General features: G+C 39.6%; 1 protein-coding gene across 1 annotated transcript in view; it reads left to right on the top strand.

Moving 5' to 3' along the window:
- The window catches only part of sh2b3 (SH2B adaptor protein 3), a 127,769-nt gene that overhangs the window by 1,314 nt on the left and 112,656 nt on the right, over positions 1-13,799 (top strand). The window lies entirely within an intron of this gene.

Raw genomic sequence — 13,799 nt, 5'->3', positions numbered from 1 at the left:
GTGTCTCAGGGGAGTCGACTGCAGCTATGGACAGCACAAGCTCAGCTGATCTCCGGTAAGAGGCGACTTTTTACCACAATTTTCTTACCGAAAACTGCTGGTTGACATTCCGTTGTGATTCATGTTCGCTTGTAAAGTTTCACCTCCAGGAATTTTAAACAAGGAATCACCGTGTGTTTGTGTGGCTAAAAGCTAAAGCTTCCCAACTCCATCTTTCTACTTTGACTTCTCCAATATTAATTGAACAAATTGCAAAAGATTCAGCAACACAGATCTCCAAAATACTTTGTAAATATGCGGTTAAACTGACGACTTTTAGCTGTGTGTGTGTGCAGCGCTCATATTTCCTAAAAACCCGTGACGTCTTGCATACACATCATCATTACACAACGTTTTCAAGACGAAACTCCAGGGAAGTTTAAAATTGCAATTTAGTAAACTAAAAAGGCCGTATTGGCATGTGTTGCAATGTTAATATTTCATCATTGATATATAAACTATCGGACTGCGTGGTGGGTAGTAGTGGGTTTCAGTAGGCCTTTAAGTGAGAATAATCCAAAGAAACAAAGCATGCTACCCAGTTATGCTAAGTGACTGCCCCATGTGTAATGCAGCTTGCTATGTGTTACAGGAGTCACACAAAGAAGTACAAAATACACTATATTGCCTAAAAGTATTTGGCCAACCATTCAAATGATGAGAATCAGGTGTCCTAATCATTTGGGCCGGTGTATAAAATCAAGCACTTAGGCATGGAGACTGTTTCTACATTTGGGCCGGTGTATAAAATCAAGCACTTAGGCATGGAGACTGTTTCTACAAACATTTGTGAAAGTACGGGCCCCTCTCAGTGATTTCCAGCGTGGAACTGTCATAGGATGCCAACAAATCCAGTCGTGAAAATTCCTCGCTCCTAAATATTCCAAAGTCAACTTTATTGTAAGAAAAGTCAAGATTTTGGGAACAACAGCAACTCAGCCACCAAGTGGTAGGCCATGTAAATTGACAGAGAGGGGTCAGCGGATGCTGAAGCGCATAGTACGAAAACTTTATGCACAGTCAGTTGCTACAGAGCTCCAAACTTCATGTGATCTTCCAATTAGCCCTCGTACAGTACGCAGAGAGCTTCATGGAATGGGTTTCCATGGCCGAGCAGCTGCATCTAAGCCTTACATCACCAAGTCCAATGCAAAGCGTGGGATGCATTGGTGTAAAGCAGGGGTGCCCACACTTTTTCTGCAGGCGAGCTACTTTTCAATTGACCAACTCGAGGGGATCTACCTCATTTATATATATTATCTATATTTATTTATTTATGAAAGAGACATTTTTGTAAGCAAGTTAAATGTGTTTAATGATAATACAAGCATGTGTAACACATATAGATGTCTTTCTTTCACGAAGACAAGAATATAAGTTGGTGTATTACCTGATTCTGATGACTTGCATTGATTGGAATCAGACAGTAATGATGATAACGCCCACATTTTCAAATGGAGGAGAAAAAAAGTTGTCCTTTCTGTACAATACCACATGAAAGTGGTTGGTTTTTGGCATCTAATTCATCCAGCTTCCATACACTTTACAAGAAAAACATTGGCGGCAAATTCCGTAGCTTGCTTGATTGACATTCACGGCACCCGAGGGTCTTGTGAGATGACGCTGGCTGCTGCCAGTTCATTATTATGAAAAAATGACAGAGAGGAAGGCGAGAAACACTTTTTATTTCAACAGACTTTCGCGTCGTCCCTTCCGTCAAAACTCTAAAGGCCGACTGCACATTTCCTATCTTCACAATAAAAGCCCTGCTTCATGCTGCCTGCGCTAACAAAATAAGAAAGCTGGCGTGCACAAGTGATGTGCACGCCAGCTTTCTGAGGGATCGCTTGTGCACGCCAGTTTTCCGAGACTCTGTATTTAGTTAGCGCAGGCAGCATGAAGCAGGGCTTTTATTGTGAAGATAGGAAATTTGCAGTCGGCCTTTAGAGTTTTGACGGAAGGTACGGCGCGAGAGTCTGTTGAAATAAAAAGTGTTTCTCGCCTTCCTCTCGGTCATTTTTAATAATGATCTTGCAGCAGCCAGCGTCATCTCACAAGACCCTCCGGTACCGTAAATGTCATTTAAGTGACGTCTTGGTGAACATTGATGATCACTAATTTTTAGGTCTATTTTTTTTAAAAGCCTGGCTGGAGATCGACTGACACACCCCCCGCGGTCGACTGGTAGCTCGCGATCGACGTAATGGGCACCCCTGGTGTAAAGCATGTCACGACTGGTCTCGAGAGCAGTGGACGTCTGCCTTAGAGACGCTTAGACCGATTTTTTTTTGTTTTATTTTATTTTATTTTAATCTTCTATTTTTTTTTCTCCCATTCCGCCCCACTTGTTTACCTGTATCTCACCTTTTTTGTAAGGGGCACTGGAAGCCGGCAGACCCGTCAGCGATCCTGTTCTGTCTCCCTGTAATGTTTGTCTGAGCTTGAATGGGATTGTGCTGAAAATGTTAATTTTCCTGAAGGAATAAATAAAGTACTATCTAATGTAATCTAATTCTCTGGACTGAAGAGTCACACTTTTCCATCTGAGTTTGGAGGTTGTCAGGAGAACGGTACATTTCGGACTGCATTCTGCCGAATGTTGAATTTGGTGGAGGAGGAATTATGGCGTGGGGTTGGTTTTTCAGGAGTTGGCCTTGGCCCCTTAGTTCCACTGAAAGGAACTTTTGAAGTCTCCAGGATACCAAATATTTTGGACAATTCCATGGGATGGCACTTCAAGTTCATATATGAGTAAAGACAAGTGGCCAAATACTTTTGGCAATATAGAGTAACATGAATAGAAAGTATGCAGCAGAAATTAAAATGCTACTTCACTAGCGCAGTGTTTCCTAGGTGTAATAGTGTGTTTTCAATCAATCAATCAATCAATCAATGTTTATTTATATAGCCCCAAATCACAAATGTCTCAAAGGACTGCACAAATCATTACGACTACAACATCCTCGGAAGAACCCACATGTCTCATAAGTATCAGGGAGCGTAGGGCCAGGCGTCTGTAGAAAAAAATATAAATCATGATTAATTGAACTTTTGACCTCGATTTCAGTTAATGCACAAGTATTGTACTCTCAACAATTACTCTACCTTTTGGTATACTTTATCCTTATACATCAGTAATCATATATAAAGCATTTAACACATTTTTGCCGCCTAATCTACAACATATTTTTTTATAAGACGAGTGGAAGCTCATAATTTGAGAGGTTTCGGCTATTTCTCATTGCCGAGAGCTCAAACCACGCTTAAACGTATTTTTGTGTCTGTATGCGGAGTAAAACTATGGAACAAACTGAACTTACAACACACGCAATACCAAACTATTAAGAAATTTACACTATTATACAAACATGGGTCAGGTTCTAATATAGAGATGAGGGTCTTTAATTTGACCTGATGTTGTACTCTGTTTCAAATTTTAACATGTTTTCAATGTTTCCTTACCATTTTTGCTTTGTTGTTTATTACCATTGTTGGTATTTTGTCTATTACCATTGTTGGTATATTCATTCTTCCTACATTGTTGACACACATTATTGTTACAGTGTAATCATTATTGTTACCTGTGGTAATGCCACTATGATACAACATTTGTATAACCCTTAACAAGGTAACAGTGAAACTCAATGAATTAATCACTGAATTGAAAAACTGGAGCATCATGCTTAATGCTTACATACTGTACATTACCCTTTGCTATGTATTAATTTATATTATTACATGTTGTCAACCATGTACTTTAAAAAAAAGAAAATTATGTCATTGCCAGAAATAAATGAAAAAAAAAATGGAATGAAAAAATTAAGCGAGGGATGTAACGATATCAAAATTTCATATCACGAACCTGCAGTGAGAGGGCGACTTGTCCAGGGTGTACGCCACCTTCTGCCCGATTGTAGCTGAGATAGGCACCAGCGCCCCCCGTGACCCCAAAGGGAATAAGCCGTAGGAAGTGGATGGATGGATGGGTTATTGTGACCAAAATTATCACGGTTTTCATTGTTATTGTGGTATTGACAAATGTGCTCTAAAACGGGGGTCTCCAACCTTTTTTGCATCACGGACCAGTTTAATGTAGTCATTGTTTTCAGGGACAGGCTTTTCACTTGTGCCAGATAAATATAGCAACAATGAGTGCATGAAAAATACAACTCACTATAAGGCTGAATTAGTGGGAGCCCAGTGCTTGTTTCTTTGGGATGACATCCCCAGAAGGTTACCATCAACTTACTGGGGACTGCAGATGGAAATCAACCTTTGGCTACAATCCGTCACATTTATATTTTGTATGTTCACTAATGTGCATTGTATCGTGTCACATATATAACAAATGGCAACTTCCTATGTAGAATTTTATTTTACATCTATAAACAGGCTTATTGGTGTGTTTAGTTTAACAAGCGAACATGCTGTCGTTTATAAATTATTTAATGTTTCTTTGTGGTTCAGATGAAAAATGCGTCACGGACCGGTACCGGTCCCCGGATTGGAGGTTGGAGACCACTGCTCTAAAATACTTATACACACACAAAATATTGTTTAACCAAGTATTTGTTTACTTAATTAGAAACAAATAACACAATTGGCAGAAGAAACATTAAATATTGTTCTGGTTTTATAATAGCCATATTATTTTTATTTAAGTGTCAGGAGCCATATTTGCAAACATTGCGGTGAAATGAATAGAACGGTAATAAATAAGCCATAAATCTCAGACAAGTCTGTGACAAATGATGCCAAAACACCATAAAGACCTGCAACATGTACATGCATCGGTTGAAGCTTTCAATCCATAATGGCCTTCTTTCTTTTTAGACAACTACAGACAGACTGTAAATGTTTTTCTCTGTTTGCTCAATTATGACAGCTGAAAACACTGCAAAAGGTAACCATTTAGCGTCAGCAGAGGCGGTAACAGTGCCTTTCCCGGACATTATATTGTTGTCCTTTCTTCCACCGTGGTTGACCTTCTGGTTGGTGATGTCTCGCGAAAACAGCAAATATGAAGCACACTGCGCCTTCTGAAAGAAAACTATCAAACATTGGGCATAAAATCATTGGAATTCCATGGCAAAGTAGACAAAAATGGCTGTTGTCATTTTCCAATATTTATTTTAGAGTTTCACATGAATATTAGTTTACAATAAAGAGTGATATTTTTAGTTGGATTAAGCATTTTGTTTTCCAATGTGTGAGCAGTGAATTCATATACTTACAATGATATCTGGGTCTTTAATTTTCTTTTATGATTTTGTAGTAGTTTGTCAGTATGGACGTAAAGTGGGCCTTAAATTGCAATCATTATGGTCTTATAAAATCTTTAAATGTTCAAAGTTTGACTTGTTGAAAACTGCAAGAAGTCACCTTTCACATAAGATCCACTTAAGTATTCTTAAAAAAAGTGATGAAGCACTTCAGGTGTCGACCGAAGCTAACATGCTAACCGTCCTACGTGTATTGCCATTATGTGGCTCAAGAGGCACCATGGAACCACCATTACCAGAGTCGTGTATAAAGACAGTATGGCTAACTCATCGAGAGACTACCAATGACGTGTGCGGCTGTGCCCAAGAGCATGCAATTGCAGCCGTTCTGACATTAGTTTTCCTGACAAAATCAACCAAAATAATACGTCTATATATAGTTCTAAACATACACTAGTTTATAAACTTATAATAAAACATGCTTTTTATTTTGTCAAAATACAATTTTGCGGCCGTATTTAAATGATAAATGATAAATGGGTTGGACTTGTATAGCGCTTTTCTACCATCAAGGTACTCAAAGCACTTTGACACTACTTCCACATTTACCCATTCACACACACATTCACACACTGATGGAGGGAGCTGCCATGCAAGGCGCTAACCAGCACCCATCAGGAGCAAGGGTGAAGTGTCTTGCTCAGGACACAACAGACGTGACTTGATGCACTTTGCTGCTACATTCATGCGGTGTTGAGTGACCAGCAGGCTCTATAACAGGCACCTGACAGCGCTATTAACGTAAAAAAAGTAAACAGAACAACCCAAAAAATTACTTAACAATCACAGAGAAATTATGACTTTTGAGTAAAGTACGTCAACTCTGGTGGCTGCCTTCTATGTGTTGTTTGTAATCACTGTGCCACGCTGGGGCTTAGCGGTACGGACGAAAATGTATATATTGTTAAACTCGATATTCTATTTATATCGTGATATATTTTCCGGGGAAAATATACATATAAAGATATTCATTTGTGAGCGAAATTCACTGAAATTGAACTAAATGACAACTATACTGTAAATAGTCAGTGGCACTTTTATTAACCCATTTAGTCAAGATGGGTATTAACAGCACAAATGATAAACTGTTTAAGTAGCACAGAATTACACAACATAAATAAAATTGCAAAATATTATTTCTACTAGGGTTGGGCAATATGGCCTTTTTTAATATCTCGATATTTTCAGGCCACATCGCGATACACGATGTATATCTCGATATTTTGCCTTAGCCTTGAATGAACACTTGCTGCATATAATCACAGCAGTATGATGATTCTATGTGTCTACATTAAAACATTCTTGTTCACACTGCATTAAATATACCTGTATGCTCATTTTAAACTTTCACGCAGAGAGGGAAATCACAACTAAGTCAATTGACCAAAACTGTATTTATTAAAGTTATGAAGCAGTGGCACAAACATTCATGTAATTTCAAAACAGAATGTGCAAGATTGTCAAAGACATTTTAAATCAAGCTATGAGGGCACTTTTGTGCATGATGTCACTAAGATGACATATCAAAACAACACTAAATTAAAGTGCACTTTTTGTACAGAACGCCACTACAATAGTTAAAAACAAATAAAGTGCACTTTTGTGCAAGATATTTCAATATCTGTCACATAAAAATGATCTGCATATCAAATAGCATATGTCCTATGGTGTTGATGTAGAAATAGTTACTTCAGCATTTTGTGGGTGTGGCACCGAACGGAGATGTTGACATGCACAGTTTGAAGCTCTCTTCATTCTCTAGCAGATGACTTTTCAAGTGATGCTACAAATTAGCAGTGCTGCTACTTTTTGTAGCAAAGCTTCAGCCGTATAAATGTTCAACATGTTCCCGCTTGAAGCCAAACCACCGCCAGACAATGCACCCCGTGCTGTTTTTCTTGGGAATTTTTTCTTCCTCCATTTGTTACCAGATTCCCACCTTCTCTCTCTCTTATTACCACTCACAACGCACCGTTAGCATCACAGCTAATGTTACCCACGTTGCTACCTCTCTGCTCGGGGAGGGCGCGGGACGTTGCACGCGTGACATATGTAAGAAGGTGCGCTTGTTTTACGTCTCTGTGAGAAGGAGAGACATGAAAGAGGGAGAAACGCATGCAGTTTAATGCCCGCAGCTAAAAGTAACTGCGTGAGAACGTATACTCGAATATCACAATGTAGTCCTTTTCTATATCGCAAAGAGACGAACAAGACAATATATCAAGTATATCGATATATTGCCCAGCCCTAATTTCTACATAAATTAAACAACATAGCTGTGCAACTAATACAAAGTATATCAAACTCGGACAAAAATTTTATTGTCAGGCAGGCACTTTTTAATTCCCAGTCGACGATGTAATGGACTGTCACACACGTACGGATCTGTGGTCCTACTAGACCACATGTCTGTGGTCAGTGCAAAGTAAGTGACTTTACATAATTGTACGGCTAGGATCTTCCTCACTTCAGCGTACATTTTTGGCAGCATTTCTAGTGCAACTGGTACCTGGGTTCGAGGACTTTGATGAGGGGAACAAACCAGGATGGAAATGGGGACTAGATCTTTAGCAATGTGATATGTGATCGCTCTGGTTATCTGTTCCCACCTTTTGCTGGTTTTCTCATAAGGCACTACGCGTGATACCGAACCTTGCAGTGTACATTGTTTTAGTGCTTGGGACGTGGATTGCACTGTCACTGTCGTGCTACAAAGTTTTATGCACTCTTCGTACAGTATTGGGTGTCGCTGTTGAAGGTGGTGGAATAGGTTTGTTGTGCTCGAACTTTTTGTAGCCACGGGTTTCTGACAATTCCTATGAAACACATTCTCCCGCTTTTCGTCCAGTGGCTTAAATACAAACCACCGCCACACATCAGAGCCAGACGCATACCTGCCAACTTTTGAAACGCAAAAAGCCTGGTAGCCAGGGTCCAGGGGTCGGTCCTGGTGGGGGGGTTATTAAGGACCCCGACGCAAAATGAATTTCAGCATTCAGACAGGTCAGATTGTGGCTAAGACCTTCACATTTGTCATAATCAGAGGCAACTTTTGACAAATAAAAAAATGCAAAAATCATAAGGATTACGAACAATGTTTATCCTATCAGCTAACTTCATTTATCTGAATAGCCATTTGTGATTCATAGCGTTAAATAACTAATATCTTGCAGTCATGTCAAAATGATTCAACTATTTAATGTCAAAATATAAACAGTAAAAATAATTAAGAAAATGTCAGCAACTGTCTTGTTCTAACACACCAATGAAAATTTAATTTAGCATTTACACGGGCCATACTGTACCAAAGGTAATCACATGTGTATTTTTTAATGTGTATTTCACGTCTTCCATGTTGGGAGCAGTTTTGATTTGGGCTTACATGTTAAACAACTAAAATGAATGTTTAGGGCATTGATTTATCCAGCTGCTTACATCCGTCCAAATGTGGTCAAGCAAACGCATTGTAGGTTTCCTGGACCTTGGCTACATCGCTAAAAGAAAAATCTAAGGAAGAGAATACATCTGCCATCTTCCACTAGTTTTTTAAAGTATATACAATTCCCTCTTCTCTCCTCTGACTCGCTCGTCGTCATTCGGAATGTGTATGTGTGTTGTGATTTCCTGTTCTGGTTTGATGACCCGCCCTATCTTGCCTCTGATTGGCCAGCCGTCATTTTTGCTCTAATCTTAACCAATCGTGACTCATCATAGTAAACCAACCAACCAATCATGGATTTTCTTATATGTAAGCCAACATTCATCATTGATTTTTCCCGTATTTTGTCCCCTACCCATGAAATAGCACTAGTCCAGTTCTCTTTCTATTCTCCCTCTCTCTTCTTTTGTATTATGTAGCTTGGCTCACTGCTACATGGGTCTAAAAATAGCTAAGCGACTGCCAAGCTCCTGGGAAATGTAGCTACGATTTTTAAGTTCATTTTATTTATTGGAAAACCGTAGTTTTTCCCCTGCAGCCCTAAATCGGAATTGATTATCCAAAACCGTAGTTGTTACCAGGTATGCAGAAGTTTGTGTTTTACTTACGAGTTGGTCATTGGCACACGTGTCGCTGGTGGCACAGTCAGACTCCATATTTGCTTGTGTGTTGTTGTTGTTGTTGTTCAGTGCAGTGGATGGGAGAGGGCACGCACGTCTTGGAAGGAGGAAGGGTAGGGATATAATAGCCCATGGAGTGTTGAAAGGGATTGGGAAGCAGGGGAGAATCAAGGAACACAATAAATAAGCAGTGTTTTAATCAGAATCAGAATAGTTTTTATTGCCATTGTTCGAGAACGGGTTCACAAACTAGGAATTTTTCTTGGTGCAATCGTGCAACACAGAATAGGTAATAAAATGAGCTGTAACTGAACTATAAGATCTTGTTATTGTTTGGTCATTTTAACATAAAATTAATCATATCGACATTAGGATATTTTCTTAATTAATCTCATGTTTGAAAATATATTTATATATCTTACAAAGTCAGTACAGCCCAGCCCTATGCAACGCCTTTGCTTTTAAACTTAGACAAACTTTATTGATCTACTGTCATCTTTTGTTACACCCACAATGTGGTTACTTTGATCTACTACGTCTGTTTCTACTTGTCTTTGACTTTCTCATCTGCTGTTCCTGAATAACATTCTTAGTTTTACTGAGATTTAAGAATAGTTTGCTTTTGTCAAACCATCTCTTTAATTTGTTCATTTATTGTTATTGTTTTTATTGGCTTCTGTGTATTCTGTCTTGAACAAAACGCAGATGTTGTGTTGTGTGTTTACCTTGCACAAGACACTGTAGTGTGTAGCTCCCCAATGTTGACGGCGAACCTTCTTTTCCCATATTTGTCTTCATAACGGGTTGTTGGGAAAGTGATATGCTTGTACTTCCGGGTTGTTAGGAAAGCGATGTAAAAGAACGGGTGGAACAGCCCCATGCTTCACGATGGGAGATTTTTACACGCCACAAAACTAAGGAGGAAGCGCTGCAGAACACATAGCATCAGCCAAAGTTGGTAGCAGTCATGGCGCCTTGTCGTCACCTGAGTGTTTTTTGACCAATCATTGAGGAGATCGCCTGACACCGGGTTGGCCAAACTTTCTCCAATTGACCTGAATTAGAGAAAAGCGCTTTGTCATTAACAACGTAATTATGGTTGCATAATCTCCCCTTTACAGTATTAGATCCTCAACAGACTTTTATTTTGTTTTTTTACTTGGAACGTCCAGCGAAGACTAACTGTTTGCCCTTTTATATATTCGACATCAACTTCGATCCTTAATTGTTCCCATTTGTTTATGTCCCACGTTCTGCACTTCAATGCAAAATACTGGAAACAGCATTTATCTGCAGCAAGTTTTGAGGGCAACAGCACGCAGCACAGTACTGTATAGGCTGATAGTTACACCCCTGCAGCAATGTAAGGCGTGTGGTTGCGTCATGTCTGATTGACTCACTCAGATGTGTCTAAAGTGAAAGATGTGCCTGGAGGGTGTGGAAGCAGCATGTTAACTAGTGTAGCGTGTGATTTAATGACTTGGTGTTTTGTCACAAATCATTAATTGCCTTCCTTTTTGCTAGTTTTAGCTGTGTTGTTATTGCTATATAGTCAGATGTAAAAACATGATTGTTGGGCCTTAGACTTATTGTCTGTGAACACATAAAATGGACTTGGTCAATAACTTATAGATAAGTCCACGTGACCGCCGCCTCACGTCTTGATGCAATCAGCTCTTCCTCTCTTCTTGGAGGGGTTCTTAGAACTCCAGTGACGAGACCAAGAGAGATGGCGCTGCGGGGGTGGGGGTGTGGGGTTAGGGTGGGCTATGAAGAAGGAGTGGAGCTAACTGACTGATTGATCGAAATAGGAATGATGGATTTTAAGAAGGAAGACACAGATTGGGGTGGAAATATGGAAAATAATGACACTGTGTATGTTTGGGAGCTACTGAGACATTAGTAAACCGTTTGGAATTGTGTCTGTGTCTGAAATGTTGATTTCTACTTCCCACCCCCTTGAAAAAACACATAATTCCCATTTTTAGTTTGTTTGTTTTGCAGCAAACACATAAATGTGTCCTTCAAAGCAGACATAATTACAGAGTCCTCATACTACGTGTCCCTCCACCACAATCTTGTTGGGGGCGTGAGGGATGGAGATTACAGGTTCCATTTGAAGTCGCAGCAGGGTTTAAAAAAACCAAAAAAAACATGCCTGTACTTGTTGGTTCTGCAGAAGGGTCGCGATCAAAGTAACACACCCCTATTGTCTGCTGTTTAGTCACAGGACATTTCGCCAGGCTTCACGCTTACATCTTGACATATTTCCAAATAGACTGTAGTGTCTGTAAAGTTTTTCATGTTTTTTTTAATGCGGCAGACCAGAGCTGTCTCAAAAAATGAGAGTGCACACTGTCACACAAGTATAAAGGACAAGCCATAAATGTTATTTTCCAAAAACAGTAAAAAACGAAATGCAGAACATACAGAATGAGGTTGCGCATAATCCAATATGGCACATGGTTTTGTTCAAATTTACAATAGTTTTTCACCATCGAACCCGGGTTTCCAAACTTTTTTCCACCAAGGGATGCACGCATATACATTGAGGGACACTTTGATACATTTTAGTAGATGCTAAGATATCTGAACATTTTAGCTTATGTGTCCTAGGTGACAAAGCAAATGTGGGTTTTGGCGTAAATTTTCACCAAAACTTTGCCCTGGTTTTCATATGCCGTCTTGGTTATCGTACGGCCAAACATTGCATAGTCTGTTTGCCAGCAAATTAATCCAGAAGGTTCCTTTTGCAGCCTGGGCGTTTCCATCATGATTCAAGAATGCCCAATGCTGCTTTCCGGATAGCGTTTCATCGATCAATCGCGTATAGTTTCTCAAGTACTCTGATGTAATTTCTCCTTCCATATTGGTAATTTAATGTTGTGGTATGTTGCCATTTAATGAGCGATTATGTTGGCAAATAGGTTATTGTTTATTTCTGTCTTATTTGTCTTTCTATAACTACTGGCTTTCTCTTTTCCATAACCAACTTCTTACTTGGACTAATCTTCTTTAGTTAGTTGTACAGACTAAAGATCTTATTTTGAAAACTCAGTACGGATCACAATGATGGGGTGCTGCAGTCTGCAAAAACAGGGACACCACCAGCCCAAGAGCGGCCATTTATGGCCGCAGTTAAATGATCTTGTACTATTCCACAGAATTTAGTGCCCAAACAAAGAATCCCACGCGTTGGTGACTTTTAATTCAGCATGACTGCCGAATAAGGGGGCCATAGAAAGTTCTAAAGCCAGCAGTTTAATAAAGTAGGTAATAAATACTATTAAATTTAAGAAATAATTCAAAACAATATATAAAAGTTCCGTCCGTGTGGCTCTACACTCCCCTTTTTCCTCTCCAAACATCGCCATCATATCCAACAAGGTCTTCAGTTAAGTTAAAAGTGATCCAATTCATTTGCCATGTTATGTCATGTTATAGTTGTGCATAAAATCAATAAAACATGTTTGTGTAAAAGAATGTTGGTGTCTGGAAAGGATTGATTGGATTTATATTATTTCTTGTGGGAAAATTGCTTCGATTTTTGTACGATTTAATTTTCGGCCGACCTTTTGGAACGCACTACTAACGAAAATTAGGTACAGTCGTATTAGTGTAAGATCTATTAATACATCTTTTAATGTCTAATTTATTTAACTTCTAGAATCAGAGATAATTTCCCAGAGTGTTGTAAGGATTATACCTTGCCCTCTTCCGGTTTTAGCATGTAATGATGTTACTATATTACATCATTAACGTGTAACGCACGCGTATTATCTCTGTGCGTAATTAGCTAATGATAGCGATTTGGCAAGAGTTTAGCTAGAAACGTTAGCTATCATTGAATGTATAGCAGCCATCACCCAAAGGCTCTTTCTGGACCATTGACCAAATAAAGGTAATGGAAAATAATGGAAAAATTTAAGTATAATAATACTCGCTAACGGGCTTCACGGTGGCAGAGGGGTTAGTGCGTCTGCCTCACAATACGAAGTTCCTGCAGTCCTGGGTTCAAATCCGGGCTCGGGAACTTTCTGTGTGGAGTTTGCATGTTCTCCCCGTGAATGCGTGGGTTCCCTCCGGGTACTCCGGCTTCCTCCCACCTCCAAAGACATGCACCTGGGGATAGGTTGATTGGCAACACTAAAATTGGCCCTAGTGTGTGAATCTGAGTGTGAATGTTGTCTGTCTGTCTGTGTTGGCCCTGCGATGCCCTGCTGACTTGTCCAGGGTCTACCCCGCCTTCTGCCTGATTGTAGCTGAGATAGGCGCCCGCGACCCCAAAAGGGAATAAGCGGTAGAAAATGGATGGATGGAATACTCGCAAACCATTGTTGACATTGATCGCAGCGTCAAATTTTAGGAAAAGTCACTCCAGTGATTACGATTACGTCCAGAAAAGCCTGGTGACATCAC

This window comes from Nerophis ophidion, linkage group LG01, assembly GCF_033978795.1.
Source record: "Nerophis ophidion isolate RoL-2023_Sa linkage group LG01, RoL_Noph_v1.0, whole genome shotgun sequence".
Taxonomy (NCBI): Eukaryota; Metazoa; Chordata; class Actinopteri; order Syngnathiformes; family Syngnathidae; genus Nerophis; species Nerophis ophidion.
The sequence above is the reverse complement of the archived record's forward strand: the minus strand, read 5'-3'. Positions and strand labels throughout refer to the sequence as shown.